General features: G+C 48.3%; 1 protein-coding gene and 1 pseudogene across 2 annotated transcripts in view; both read right to left on the bottom strand.

Moving 5' to 3' along the window:
* Positions 1 to 14291, bottom strand: part of LOC144153913 (uncharacterized) — a 444120-nt gene that overhangs the window by 165679 nt on the left and 264150 nt on the right. The window lies entirely within an intron of this gene.
* Positions 6140 to 8297, bottom strand: LOC144151546 (very long chain fatty acid elongase AAEL008004 pseudogene; annotated as a pseudogene).

The raw sequence follows: 14291 nt of genomic DNA, 5'->3' as shown, positions 1-14291 counted from the left end.
AGGAAAACCACTCAGTCGCAAAACCACACTCAAGGACAAGCACGCTGTTGGAGAAATGAGTCCAACACCAGAAAAAAGAAAGATTAACTGTATTTCGCATTAGACTGAAGCTGAATGCTAGAAAGTACATGGCGTACGCTGATCCTTTTCTTCCTTCCCTACTTTCTTTTCTGTAGCTGCCCCGCGTCATGTCCGCTTCTTCACTCCGGTTATTAGGGGCGAAGCACCTTAAGGCCGAGGCAATTGTCCGCCCGGCGTCCGTGCTCACGGCACAGCACCGTGTAAATCGAAACATCTGTGAACACAAGGTTCACAAAAGGTTAACAAGAACAAAATAAAAGGTTCCCAAAAGGTTAGAGAGAGAGAAAGAGGGAGGGAGATTGTGCTCCTGCAGAGCCGTGCTGCGCATGCGCGATCAGCATTGGATTGGATTGAATTTGGATTGGATTTGGATTGATTGTATTGGATCTAAATTGGTTGGATTGGATTAAATTGGATAAGATTGGATTGGATTGGATTGGATTGGATTGGATTGGATTGGAAATCGTTTTAGTAGCAGTAAGCACTCTCACGGGTGATTTACGGTAAGAACTATCCCCACTGCTTCGCCCGCTCGTCATGATTCACTTCGTGGACAGAGAGAGAGAGGAAAATGCGTGAATTTTTTTAGCTGCGTGTGACACAATAAAATGCGACACACGCGTTTCTTGCGCTTTCGGTCTTTCAGTATGACCTGATGTTTATATTTGCGTAAGAAAATCAACTCTTCTTGGAGTGTATAAATCGGTTCGTGACGTTGAGAGCACGCCAGAATCCCGTCTGGGCGGGAGAGTACATTCGCAACAAAAAAGAGAAGCCGACCAGTCTAAACAAAAGCGTTCTTGACATTTCTATGCAATAAATAGGTTTACAGCAACCCCAGTAGCCCAATGAGTGACCGCAATACATCCCATTGCGTTTTAACATTGTGTGTAAGGAAACAAACATTTTTTAGTGAACCCTGCTCTCTCGTTCAATGTTTGCGCGGTGAAGTTTTCTGTCGCAAATTATCAGGTTGTTTCTATTTGTGCGGTCACGCGCTTACGCACAAACTTGTGCCGCTCACAGTGACGTCGCGTTAGCGGCACACAGGAAGAATGAACTACATGAGGGGGATTTTTTTTTTTTGCGGTTTTAAAACACGCACTATTTTGTAGCGTGTTTGTTTGATTGTCGTCAGTCAAGAATATTACAGAACGCAGTTCACCGTTTCTTTCAGTTGAAAGCCTATTGTTTTCGCCTTCGATATACTGTTTTCCCTCCGAGCAACCGTTAGGATTTCGGTCTCCAACGTTTCCGACGTCTAAGGAAATCAATGAAAACCTCAGAGTACATTGCTGTGCTTCGAAATTTCTCCCGCCTCCAGCTCACTTGTTCTTGCAGTAAGGGCAGTGATCTGCTTGCCTACATTTTCTGTGAATTTCGTGAGCAAGGCTTCGAACTTCCCTGTGAGTGTATCGGCGAGAGTTTCGTTCAAATGGCTTAACTTCTCTTCTAGTTGTCCCATCGTTACGAATGAGGGGGACCCTGCCTTTTTGGGTGGCCGCATAGGGGTCACGGTCGCATCCTGTGCCTTACGTTTAACAGACGGGGATTCAACTTCTATATCGTCGTTAATGGTGTTTTTGGAAGGGACGGTCTGCGCAAAGACTGAGTCCTGTTAGGAGCTGCGCTGCTGTGAGGTCGCCGTGTCCACGCGTGGACTTTTGAGCTTAGTAATTTCTGCCTTCAGAGCCTTGTTTTCCGCAATTACTATTTCTAGCGTTTCCTTTATTTTATTACTTTCTGCCTTATGGACTTCCTGATTCGAAAGGGGTGGAGAGTCTTTCCTGCCAAACGCGAGTGGAGCAGTGTGCGAGACCACGTCAGCCCAGCTCACCTTGTTGTTTTGTTTGCTGCCTCCGGAGGTTCGATGCTCAGTGAGCCGGGGAGGCGATCTCGAGCGATGTTGGCTCCCACGTGAAGCTGACCGCGATTGGGGCCGACCCTTGTAACCCGTAGAAGTCTCCGCTTTGGCCTCGTGCAGTTGCTGTTTCTTGCTCTTGTGGTTCCGGTTGCTGCTGGTGCCTCTCCTTTGCCCCTCGTTTGTGGCTTAATTCAAACATGCAGGAACCAACACTTCGCGACACTCTGCGCGCGTCCCAGTAAACGAAGTAAAATGAGAAATGGTGACGTACCGAGAGCATAACGGAGAGCTATCAGATAAACGCTGCTCGGGTGCTTTCTCGTCAACCTCACAAATCTCAGAAACCGTAGATGTCACATTGCGCAAACTAAGTCAACAGACGGCTATTTCGAATAGGCTCTTACGTTCCTGTAGGTGACAGAAGAAACGGCGCAATTTTAAGTGCATTTTGTGAGTGGCATTTGTTCTGTCAGCCATTACGTCCCCGTTCACCGCTCTCCCTGCCCACAATTCGCTCGTCGTACAAGACCATTGCTGATAGCACACTTGTGTTCACAACTGCCGCTGACAGTCGCAGTACGCAACATCGTTCAGTCCTTTATGCAGGCCTTTCCTTTCTTAGATCTCAAGTTGCCGCTTATACACGAAGTGCTGTCAAGAAACAGGCAGGCCCGTTTGCCGTGACCTGTGACTGCTAATCAATCATGCGTAAAAGCTTGGACGAAACGTTTTATACTTCTTCTGCAGCCTCGATCTGTTTCACGGTGTTCGTCGCGAACAGCGTCAATTGACATCCGGGAGCGTTGCCCGCACCAACCTGTTCGGAGCTTCTGTTAGCAGGCGCGCGAAATTTGAGCTGACTATCTACAGAAGGAACTGTGCTTGCAGATAGCACTGATTTCCGATCGTCTTGCACTAGATGCAGGTCCAAATTTCTGCGCCTGCAATCGGAGCTTTCGGTTCGGGCGTCTTGGCTTTCGTTACACCTCCAGTGTAAAGCGTTACGGGCGTTTGCACTCGGCAATGCTTGAGGAAGCATTTACAGGCATTTATTTATAGTATAGAATGGGTTGTAGCGCTGTTGTATCATATCGGCTAGAACGGGCCGCACGCGAAACACCTCGTTAAAAACGGTTTCGCTAGATTTCCGAGCAATCGTTCCTCGCGAAAGCTCCAGAGCGAAGTGATGTATTATTCCACACTACAACAATTATGTTCCTAACAAAGCTGCTTTGGAACCCAAGCTTTTTCGTTACCGTTATCGGTTAAACCAATTGGTTCGAGTTCATAGTTTTGAGGAATTATCGCATCCATTTATGCTTCTACGTTTCTTACTCCTCTGAATGGGGTAAAAAATAAGTACAAAACATTGTTGATGTTAAATTTGTCTTCGCGAATCTAACATTTACCCTTTTTTTCTCGCACTCTCCTTTGCGCAGTCTCAAGAGCAGCACATAGCATAGCGGAGTGCCTGACTCACAACCAGGGGCCCGCAGTCCTTTGGCCGCCAACACAGCACAAGGGCGTCCAGGACGACGGGAACAGAAGCGAGCGGTGAGTGTGCACCTCGCTACCCGCTGCCACGTCGCCACCGTCAAGCTCTGCGAGTCGCTGCCGTTCCGACACGTCGGAAACGTCGAGTGCGAGCGAGAGTGTTGCAGACGAATACCTCCCTTCCCACGGACAAATTTCTGCAATGCACAAATGCATTGCTAAGGGGGGAGGGCGGGGGGGGGGGGGGGGGGTCGCTTTCCCAGGGAGTCTGATAACGAAGCATGACGGCCCTTGAGCCTTTTATTCAGTGCCTCCAAAAACCCCGTGTATGCCTATGTAACGTTGCAAACCGAGCTTCTTTAAAGTCGCATTCACTGTGGTACAAGAATACATTGTTGGGACAATACAAGAAGATGAATGAATCAATTTATTGTCAAGAAAAAGGAAAGGAAAGACCACCAGCAGGCGTAAATTGTCACACCTAGGGGTGGACACCGGAACGCCAGCTGGTGTGGGAGTTGGGGCAGAGGATGACAGATGCATAGAGAGGAGAGACAGATGATAGAGGTGACATATTTACAGAACACAGGGGAGAGAGGGGCATATTTACAAGTTTACAAACACTCCCACACCCACACAAAGTCTGGAGCAAGGACAAAACAAAAAAAGAAAACTCGTAAAAGTTCACACAGTCACTGTGCCAGAGAGTCAAGTGCCAGGCGGAGCCCTGAGGCATCCAGGTAGCTGCCCAGTGCCTCGTGGACGCTGTGGTATAGCAATTTCGCTTGCAGTGTGGTATAGCAATTTCGCTTGCAGCGAAAGTGTGAAAAATCAACCGTTACAGACGAACAGACAAATTTTCTCGGTTAATCTACACAGAAATGCCCAAGAATTGAAAACCAAAAGAAATTGATACGAACGGAAGAGAACCGTTCGCCTCAGGCCGTCTTGAAAGCTTACTTTCGCGCGTCACGGGTGCGAGTACACGGAAGCCTTTTGTGGGTTGCTAACTATAAAAAGCGCGAACTGAATTCTAGATGCGATAATAGTATAATAATAGCATATGATTGGTGGCCTTCGAAAAACTGCTGACGTCGCCGTCTTCGCGTCAAGGTCAGAGCAAAAAAAAAAGAATACAGAAATACAAAGCGCCAAAGCAACTGCGTTTCGGGAAACCCCGAAGTAGCGATCGGATGGCGTCCCGACTATGTTGATAGGATCGCTTGGAAGGGGTTTGGAAGAGACGAGATGTCTTCTTCCAATGTTACCAAGGAAGCGAAGCGCCGCAAGAATGCCTACGCATTGGTGGACAACTCTCGCGATTTCCGTGCAACAACTTTGTATCGCGCGATTATCTAACCCTACGCATAACGCTGGCGGAACCGTGGGTTGCTACAACGCGCGCTTGTTGACGAAAAACTTTTCAGTGAGCTCTCAGTGAATGCAGAGAAGCTAGAGTCAGAAGGCATACGTGCGTGATCGCGCGCTTTGTGTTTGCGTTCGTGCGGAGTGCTTAGGGAGCTACACACCCGGCCAATTTGGACGGACGCGCCACGCGCGAAGACAATAAGCTTGGCGCGAACGAGCGCCCTCAAAGACGTGCCTCCGCGGTATAGTGCAAGAAAAGGAACGACTATGTTTCCTTTGTCTCCGCTCTTGCGCGGACGTCAAAACGTCTTTAGATTTGTTAAGAGCAGGTTCACCTTTTGGAATTAATTAATTAATGACTTAACTAATTCTTAACTAGCCAAGATCGCTCCATGCATGTATTTAGAAGCACTGAGGCCACACAGGCGAGAAGGGTTGCGTAATTCACGCCCGTGAAGAAATTAGGCGTAACCGTTAATTTCAGCTGGCGAAACGGTGGTGGCTAAAAGGGGTGACTGGGTGGAATTTATTGCGCCGGACTTAGAGGTTTAAAAAACGTGTTATCTCGCTTCCTCCCTCCCTCCTCCTCCTCATCCTCTCTCTCTCTCTCTCTCTCTCTCTCTCTCTCTCTCTCTCTCTCTCTCTCTCTCTCTCTCTCTCTCTCTCTCTCTCTCTCTGACACACACTGTCACACGCACACACTTTTAAAGCTTAGTGTAAACTATAACATGAGGGCGAATACGATTCGATGTGCCCAGTACCTATTTTTGAATCGAATCGTCTTTTTTAACTAAACATTTATGCGAAGTGTCTCTAGCTAAGCTCACATGGGGTCTGTACATTCATCACAGCACATATGAGGTTTATTTGTGCCGCAGCCCAAACTTGTCAGCAATGCTAAAACCACTGCACAGCGAAAATACAAAATGCGCAATCTGATAACGCATATATCACGCCAAATAAAACGAACATCTCTTCGGACGCCTAATGTTAGCGCGACAATAGTTCTCAAGCGTCTGCTTAAACAGAAATACTAGGGCTTCGTATGCATATTACCTTTGCATACCATAAAGGCAGGTAACGTCGCATGGATAGCAAAATGAAAGCGGTGTTAACAGGCATGGTGCGTTTGCTTGACGTACTAAACGCCGAGACCGCAGCTCTTTCGACCTGACAATATGAGGTACGACGCGTGAGGGTTATGTCGACAGCGTTTTGTTCACATTTACACAACAGTGACGGCGTCTCAATAAAAACTCAAACATCGTTTACTTCTGTGCTTGTATTTTTGCCGTAATTTTCACCGTGAACGAAAAGAAGCAGACGATGATGAAAACTTGAAACAAGCGCTTACTGCTAACTTTATTCACAATTTTTTACATATAAACACCAAAACAGAAATAACAAAAACGTAGTATGGCTGGAATGCACGAATGAAGAATAGTATAAACGTGATGAACAATATAAACAGGATATCACTAGCAATACGTGTGAAGGCACCGGCTTAGTTAGTTAACGCGACAAGGACGAATTTACGGAATTTTCACTACGCTGCCGAGTTACTTTTGTTCAGAGTGCGCGCGTAACCGCTAGCACAACTAGGTAATAAATTTCCTCTTTTCCACGTGCGTGTAGCACACATCCGAAGTAGCAAACATGACTACACGAAGAGCAGGAATCGACGCTAGCAGCTGGATACCAATGCAAATTGTACGCGATTTCTTCAGAAGTGTCGTGATTTCGGTGACCTGCTGTGCATCGCTCCTGAGAGACGTCCGTTAGACATAGAAAAATCACTCGCGTGCACATGTGCGCTAACGTTTCACGCGGGGACACAACATAGGAGTGTCAGTGCTGTCACGCAGCGAGAGACAAAATAAGCTGATACACTGAAAATAATCTAGGAAAAGATGACGCCGACTTCAGTGCAATTTCTCTTCGCCAAATTTTCCAGCTTAAAGGTAAAGTCTCGCTACGTATACCTGATGTGCAGTGTGCGCGTACACTGAAAATTCCCGGTGTGAAGCTTTAAGACAGGCAACCTACACTGCGCCTGCCCGGTCGAACGAAACAGTTACAGACATTCCAAACGAAAATAACAGGCAGGGAAAAAGGTGCGTATTCGAAAATCCCGCGCACTTTCCCGTATACACAGTTTTTGTCGGCCTCCGTTCATTGACTGCTATCACAGGTTCACTTTGCAGCGTCCACTTATATCTAACACACAAAAACTTCAACTTGGCTCATCTTTCCTTCCTATCTTTACCGGGGTTCACGACCACTCTTCTTTGAGCCCTGTAGCTCTTGATGTAGAAGTTGATGAAGAGTCCCAGTCCCAGACATCCCTGGGGCAGCGCGATGAGCGTCAGGTACCTCGGGTAGCCGCAGTCGTAGAAGAGCGTGATGGCCATGTGCATCATGAGGCCGACAAACTGGGCGATTTGCAGCTCGGTGAGGTAGCGCTTCCACCACAAGTACTTCTGCATCTGGGGACCGATGGCGGCGAGGAAGTAGTAGGAGTACATGATGACGTGCACGATGGCGTTCACGCAGACTCCGAAGATGGGATGGCCGTCGCCGCCGAGGTTCAAGAACAGCCAGCCGCTGAACACGACCAGAAAGTGGTGGATGACGTGGAGGAACGTGATCTGCGCGTTCTTCTTGCGAAGGACGAAGAACACGGTGTCCATGAAGTCGGCGACCCTGACGAAGCTGTACCACCAGGCCAGCCTCAAGATGGTCATGTCTGTCTCTGTCGGCGAGCGGTAGTTGATGCCCTGGCAGAAGAGGTTGTACTCACCGCCGAGGTACGTCAGCGACAGCAGGCGCACGGCGAAGTACGCGTTGGCGAGCACCGTGAGGGCGTTGTACAGCAGTACGGCCCCCTTGAGGTCGTGCGGCTTGCGGTCCTTCATCCAGCGGGGTCCGGCGAACTTGGCGAAGTACACGTACCCGACGAGCAGCGGAAAGACGAACCTCGCGTCCGCCGTGAAGCCCATCCCTGGGTGCGCGGGTCCCTGTAAGACGAGAAGACCTCGGAGACGTACGTGAAGGGGGACGAGACTGCTGATAATGGCGACACCATGCTGGCAGTTTTTGATGCCGGAGCTCTTCTTGTTTCGAGAGGAGGTGGTCCGCTCAAGAAGCTGTCGAAAAAGATGAACAAAGTCGCTTCCGATCAGTCGACTGTGCTTGCTGGGCCAAGGAAGGTAGCACGATGACAGTTCTGGCGGCAGGTACGGCGGCTGTCTCTATAGCTTCTGGTGTTTTGCTCGCTGAGGCGAGATGCACCTGCTGTTATTGCTTGCTCTGCCTACCTTCTCCGGGGGGTATGTCGCATTTATAACCGGTGGCTACCTGTGTCTCCGAAGGGACGAGGAGAGAGAGGCGCGAAAGAAACAGGCGGGAATTATAAAAGCGGCACTGACGGGTTGTTAAATTAACAGTTTTGTGGGATGCATGGCACGCGCAAACTACGTGACGGCGAGGAGGCTACAGGGTGTGTCGGTTTGCCAACACCGCCTCAGTTCATAGGCCTGCGCACAGAACGATAAGCGTCACGCCAGCAGGCAAATCGCGCGTTTCCCTTGATCGCCGTCCAAGATAACAGTAGCTATCAAAGGGCCCGACTAAAGGGAAGGAGGTGGGAATCTTGTCGACCAGCGCGATGTTTATCGTTCCGCCCCCCATGCCTGTTAAACGAGGCGGTGGTGATTCTCACACGCCAGAGACACTGGGTAGCCGACGAGAAGGGAAGCTCCTTGGCCAATGAAAGACAGTCTCTGGTTTCGGCAATTCCCCGCGATGACAGAAAATAACTGAGGCGGGCGTGCGGAAACAGTTGCGGAGTAACAACGCGCGTCAGTGGGAAAGCGGGCGGGAGAGGGCCCGAGTCGCGAACGAGTACACGTCGCCTAGCGACTTGAAGTTTCCAGGCTGGCGTACCCCGTCTTTCGTGCGTTCTTTCCTTCTCCTTTCGAGTACTTTGTTAGTGCGGACACAACGGCGAGCGGCGCTGCCTGCCGGGCTGTCGAGCGTAGACAACAAAGGCACCAAGAATGCATAAATAAGCGACAATTTATGCCAGGAGAAAAAACAAAAAAACAAAAAAGGAGGTACACGGGGAAACCCTAGCCGCATTGTCCAGCGCACGTTCTGCCCAGGTCATTTGTCCATTTTTGATTACCGTCACTCTCTGGCTGAACTACAGAGCTGTGGAGAGATTTGTGAGGAGAAAATGCGGCATATTTGAGGTTTTGAGTTTCCCAGGTAAACACGTGCTTTCTACTTGCGGGTCGCCTTGTGGCGGAAAGTCGGTGTTAAATTGCACCACCTGGGTTTTTTTGTTTTATTTACTCTAGAATGCGGGTGTTTTCAGTTTTCAGCCTCTACCGCAGCGGCGTGGCTAGTAGTCGAACCCGTGACCTTGTGGCCGGCCGAAGGAGTTATCCGTTTCAGCGTCTGATCTCCCGCGGTGAAGGGTGACAACACACCCGTCCTTATGCTCGAAATTGAAGAACGGAAGAATAACTTTTAAAAATGGCGCGCAGAGCCACGAAAAGAAAAAAAAATGTTTGTGTAGTTATACCAGCGACGGGAAATTAAGCGGGCGTTGCCTGGTTAAGAATAGCACGTGATTTTTTTTTATTAAGCGTTGTTATAAAATATAGGAGTTGTAGGACTTGGTGATCAAAAACTTAAGACTGTCTCAGATGAAGCGCTTTATATAATCTCAAATAATCTCTCTGATGAAATTTCAAATCTTGAGTTCTGATATATCTTCCAAATGAAGCGCTCTCGGAAGGATTCATAGTGCGCGCCCCTGTTATCTTGGAATTTCCAGAAACTAAGAAACAATTAATCGTCTATGCTTGCGATGGGGGGGCCAGAAAGCCAGCTAGCCGGGCAGCCATCCAGCCCTTTGTAACCGGAATTAGTAGTCAAAAAAAAAAGCTTAGCATAAAAAAGTAACTTGGCGCAGCCTGCACTAGGCTGGAGAAACAGCAGAGCTGGCGGCCCATCTTTCTTCGTCGGAGGCCAGGCTGTTGCACCTCAGATAGATTTGATTGATTGATTGTAGGATTTAACCCGAGGCGCGTCGTAGTAGAGGGCTCTGGATTAATTGTGATCACTTGGGAATCTTTAACGTGCGCCAAAACCTCGTACACACGGGCGTTTTTGCTGTTCGCCTCCATCGCGAAAGCGGCCGCCGCGGCGGGAATCGAACCCGCGTCCTCGTGCTCAGCAGCGCAACGCCTTAGCCACTGAGCCACCGCGGCGGGTTACTAGATATCCGAACTTGCCACTGAAAGTTCTCCACGACTGGCAGGCCCGGATCGTTTTGTCCGCAGCCTTTCACATCTCTCCCGAGTGGACCGCGTTAGCACGCGCTAGAACCCGCACCAAGTCCAAAGTCAACGCTACGAATAACCCAAACGAAATAATTCTGTACGCATGGAACGTTATGATATGTAATTTCGATGGACGCCGCTTTCATAACGCGACCCAGATTCGGTTCCCATCAAGGGAGGCGTTTTCTTTCTTTCCAGTTGAGGGCTTTCTGTTCGCGTTGGACGACTTACGGCTGGGTTAAACAGCCCAGCTGTTGAAACCACTTTGGCGTATATCCCGCCCACGGGAACCCTAAAAATTCTCCCCCACCCCCCTCTTCCTTTTTTTTTTCGGGCCATTTTGCAGGCATGCAGATGTACTAGGGCTTATTTCTCTACGCTGTGCGACACCTTCGACGACTCGTTCGCGCATTTGGTTGGCGAGGGCGCCTTGCAAACAGTTCAAAGACCGCTCTGAAATGATACGCTGAGGGGAACTTGCACTGACTTCTTGCTTGCCAACCTGCAAGCGGGCCTTGTTTTGCTTTCGCAGGCGATCTCCCAAGCAAGCACGTTGTTTTGACGCGGAATCGAGAGTTGCTTCAACTTGCCCTGCGCTTGCGGTGCACAAAGGAAATCTTGGAGCACACGTTGGATGCGTGACCAGGAGCTTGATGCCTGCGCGCACATGCCCACTGTGCCGCACAGCAACCCCGCTGTTTTCGGAAGGTGCCCAACACGTGCCGCACGTTGCGCACCAACCCCACGTGCCGAAAACAATGAGCATCACTCTCGTGAAGCGGTCTCTCCGGACGCGTCACTCTCGCAAGGGAAAGATGTCTGCAGAAACTCCGACAATTGAGGCGTTTTCTTTTCGAAATGAACCAGATGCACCTATGCGAATTTGAGAAACAAGCGGAAGTTTGTTACCGGACCTAAATGCAGCGCCGTCAAAACTATTATACGATATATTTTACATGTCATCTAGGGGAAGTTTATGGCTACAAGTAATTAAAAATAATCCGTGAAGTTGAGCCATATTGGGGTGATAAGTTTGGATTTGGCTCATACTGAATCGAAACACTCAAGGTGATGCTGCATTCTCACGAAACTTTATTTAAATCGATTTTCAAACATCGTCGATTGCGTTTAGGTGGAAAAGGCATTAACAATATGCAACAGGGCCTCAAGAACAGTAGAACTATACATGGAGAGTAGGTGAGTCCTCTTGGCACCATTAGCTGCTGCTTTTGAATTCTTCCCTAGGATAATTATCTTGGGCACGCCTCAAGGCACTAACGAAGTAGGCAAGCTCTTCGTTGCTTTGCCATGAATTTCCAAAACGGTTCACAAGAAGGCTGCTCATATCTTATTCTTCAGAACTGTGAAGTGGTTCGTACTCTCCGAGCGAGGGAGATTTGCCAGGGCTTGTAAGCGGAAGCTATGTAGTTAAGTACTGATATCGTAAATATGGGAGTAAAAAATAATAAATATAACCAGAGTTATTTCACAGGAACGGGGGAGGCAAAATGAAATCATTGTTTCACATCTCTGTTTCATTTTGTTCACTTCGTCATGGATCTGGGGGAGATCTGTCGCCGATCTCCTAATTCCCGTCTGAATTCATAATAAGCGAGCTCCGAAACGCAAAAAAAAAAATCCGAAAATGCCCACGAAACCGTCTGAACACTCAAGCCAAAAGCAAACTCCTTTTGGGCAAATGCATTTGGCTCACTGTGATCCTTGAAACAGCAGGATCTGGTTCATTTTCGATACGAGCTACGATCCGCGTACAGGTTTTCGGGGCCTTATCTCAACTATTCTCTAGCCACATCGTTTCTAGGGGAAAGTTGCCGAGTTTTTCTTATCACTGCAGCTTTATCCGACTCAGTTTCGGTTCCTGGATCTGGCTCATTTTGAAACAAAAAACAAAACGCCTCAGTTGTCTATCTAATGCGTTGCATTCTTATGCCGCTTGTCTAGAATATGAGTCCGTTACAGCGAGATTTGGCTATGGGTAGCCAAAGACGTCGGGTAATTTTGTTGTTTTTAGTGTTTTTTTTTTCTTATTTTCACCAATAATGTAGATTTATACCATTACTGCCATTAAGTGCCGTTACTTGGCCAATTATGCATTTATCTGCAGATGCAAGGCGCAGTGCATGGTTGGTCCGTTTTTTCTATGGTTTATTCGTATTTCCAACGTTCTTTTTCGCTCTTTTTAATGCGTAGCATCCCTTGCCGAGTACCCCCACAGCCAGGACCGTGTAACACCCTGCATTTCAACAAAAATGCAGATTTGGCGGAAGTTCAACCTGTAATCGTCGTTATAATAGCGTAAATGAAGATAACTGGTAGAACAGAATTTTGAAATTAAAAAAAAATGACAAAACTACAAGGAATTGGCGAAAGGTGGCGAACTGTGTAACGCCCTGCATTTCAACAAAAAATGTAGATCTGGCGAAGGTTCCACCTGTAGTCGCTATAATGGTGTAGCTGGAGATAATTCATCATCATGATCAACAACAACAGCCTGCTCAGGTCCACTGCAGGGCGAAGGCCTCTCCCACTGACCTCCAACCGCTCCTGTCCTGCGCTGCTCGAGTCCCCAGTTTACACCCAAAGTTCCTTATTTCATCCCTCCATCCGGTTAATGGCCTTCCCTTTCTTCCAGACCCATCTCTTGGTATCCACTCTGTTACACTAGTTGTCCACCGGTTGTCGGTTCGTCTCACTACATGGCCAGCCCAAGTGCATTTATTTTTCTTAATTTGAACTATGATGTCTTCTACTCCAGTTTGTTCTCTGATCCACGTAGCTCGTGTCTCCCTGAGTGTTACACCTAACATTATTCGTTCCATCGGCCGTTGACCCGACCTAAGTTTGCTTTCTAGTTTTTTAGTAAGTCGTCAAGTCTCATCTCCATATGCCATCACCGGCAGTATGAATTGGTTATAATTTTCTTTTAAGGGAGATAGGTGACTTATTTTTCATTATTTGGGAGTGCTTGCCGAGTGCTCCCCAGCCCATACCTGTTCTACGCCGGATTTCTCTCTGGTGGTTGGGGTCAGCACTAACCCCAACCACCGAGGCAATTATATTCTCGTACTTCTTCCAGCGCTTCGTCTTCTAAGGTGAAGAGGCCGCTTACGGCATGCTTATTCCTCATTACTTCAGATGTATTCATATTTATTTCTAGCCTCACAGCAGTGCTTTCTAATTGCAGTTTCTCGGGCATTTTTTGCAGGTGTTCTGCAGTCTCACTCAGCAATACTATGTCATCCGCAGACCTCAAATGACTCAAGTATTCTCCGTTTATCCTTAATCCTGTGTTTTCCCAGTCAAGCTTTCTGAATACCCCATCCAGACGTGCTGTGAACAGTTTTGGCGTAATAGTGTCTCCCTGCCTTACTCCTTTTTGAATGGAGAATTATCGCTTTGCTTGTGAAGTGCCATCCTGCCCGCACGTCCCTTATATATGTCGTCTAGAAGTCTTATGTAGGTCTTTGATTGTAGGGTTTAACGCGCCGACGCAACGTAGGCGATGAGGCGCGCCGTAGTGGAAGGCTCCGGAATAATTTTGACCACCTGGGGATCTTTAACGTGCGCCGAAGTCTCGTACACACGGGCGTTTTTGCTTTTCGCCTCCATCAGAAAAGCGGCCGCCGCGGCCGGGAATCGAACCCGCGACCTCGTGCTCAGCAGCGCAACGCCTTAGCCTCTGAGCCACCGCGGCGGGTTCTTATGTAGGTCTCTTCTATTCCTGGTCTTTTAATGCTTTTAGCATGGCTGCGGTTTGTATTGAGTCAAACGCTTCCTCATAGTCTATAAATGCCATGTAAACGGGTTTAGCGTACTCTGCGGATTTTTCTATCACTTGATTGACGACATGGATGCGATTCATGGTTGAGTATCGTTTCCTAAACCCAGCCTGCTCCCTGGTCTGTTGGGAACCCCGGCTGTCACCTTTGCGGCTAACTATAACTTTGGCAAACGGCTTGCAAACAACTGAGAGTAGGCTGATGGGCCTGTAGTTCTTGAGCTCCTTGGTATCTCCCTTTTTATGAATCAGGATAATGTGGCGTTTTTCCAGGCTATGGCCACTTTTGAGTCCTTGAGCATTCTGAAAATAGTGCAGCAAGCTTTTCCAGTAC

The sequence above is a fragment of the Haemaphysalis longicornis genome, unplaced genomic scaffold (genome assembly GCF_048455015.1).
Source record: "Haemaphysalis longicornis isolate Haplotype H1 unplaced genomic scaffold, Haemaphysalis longicornis Haplotype H1 scaffold_9, whole genome shotgun sequence".
NCBI lineage: Eukaryota > Metazoa > Arthropoda > Arachnida > Ixodida > Ixodidae > Haemaphysalis > Haemaphysalis longicornis.
The sequence above is the reverse complement of the archived record's forward strand: the minus strand, read 5'-3'. Positions and strand labels throughout refer to the sequence as shown.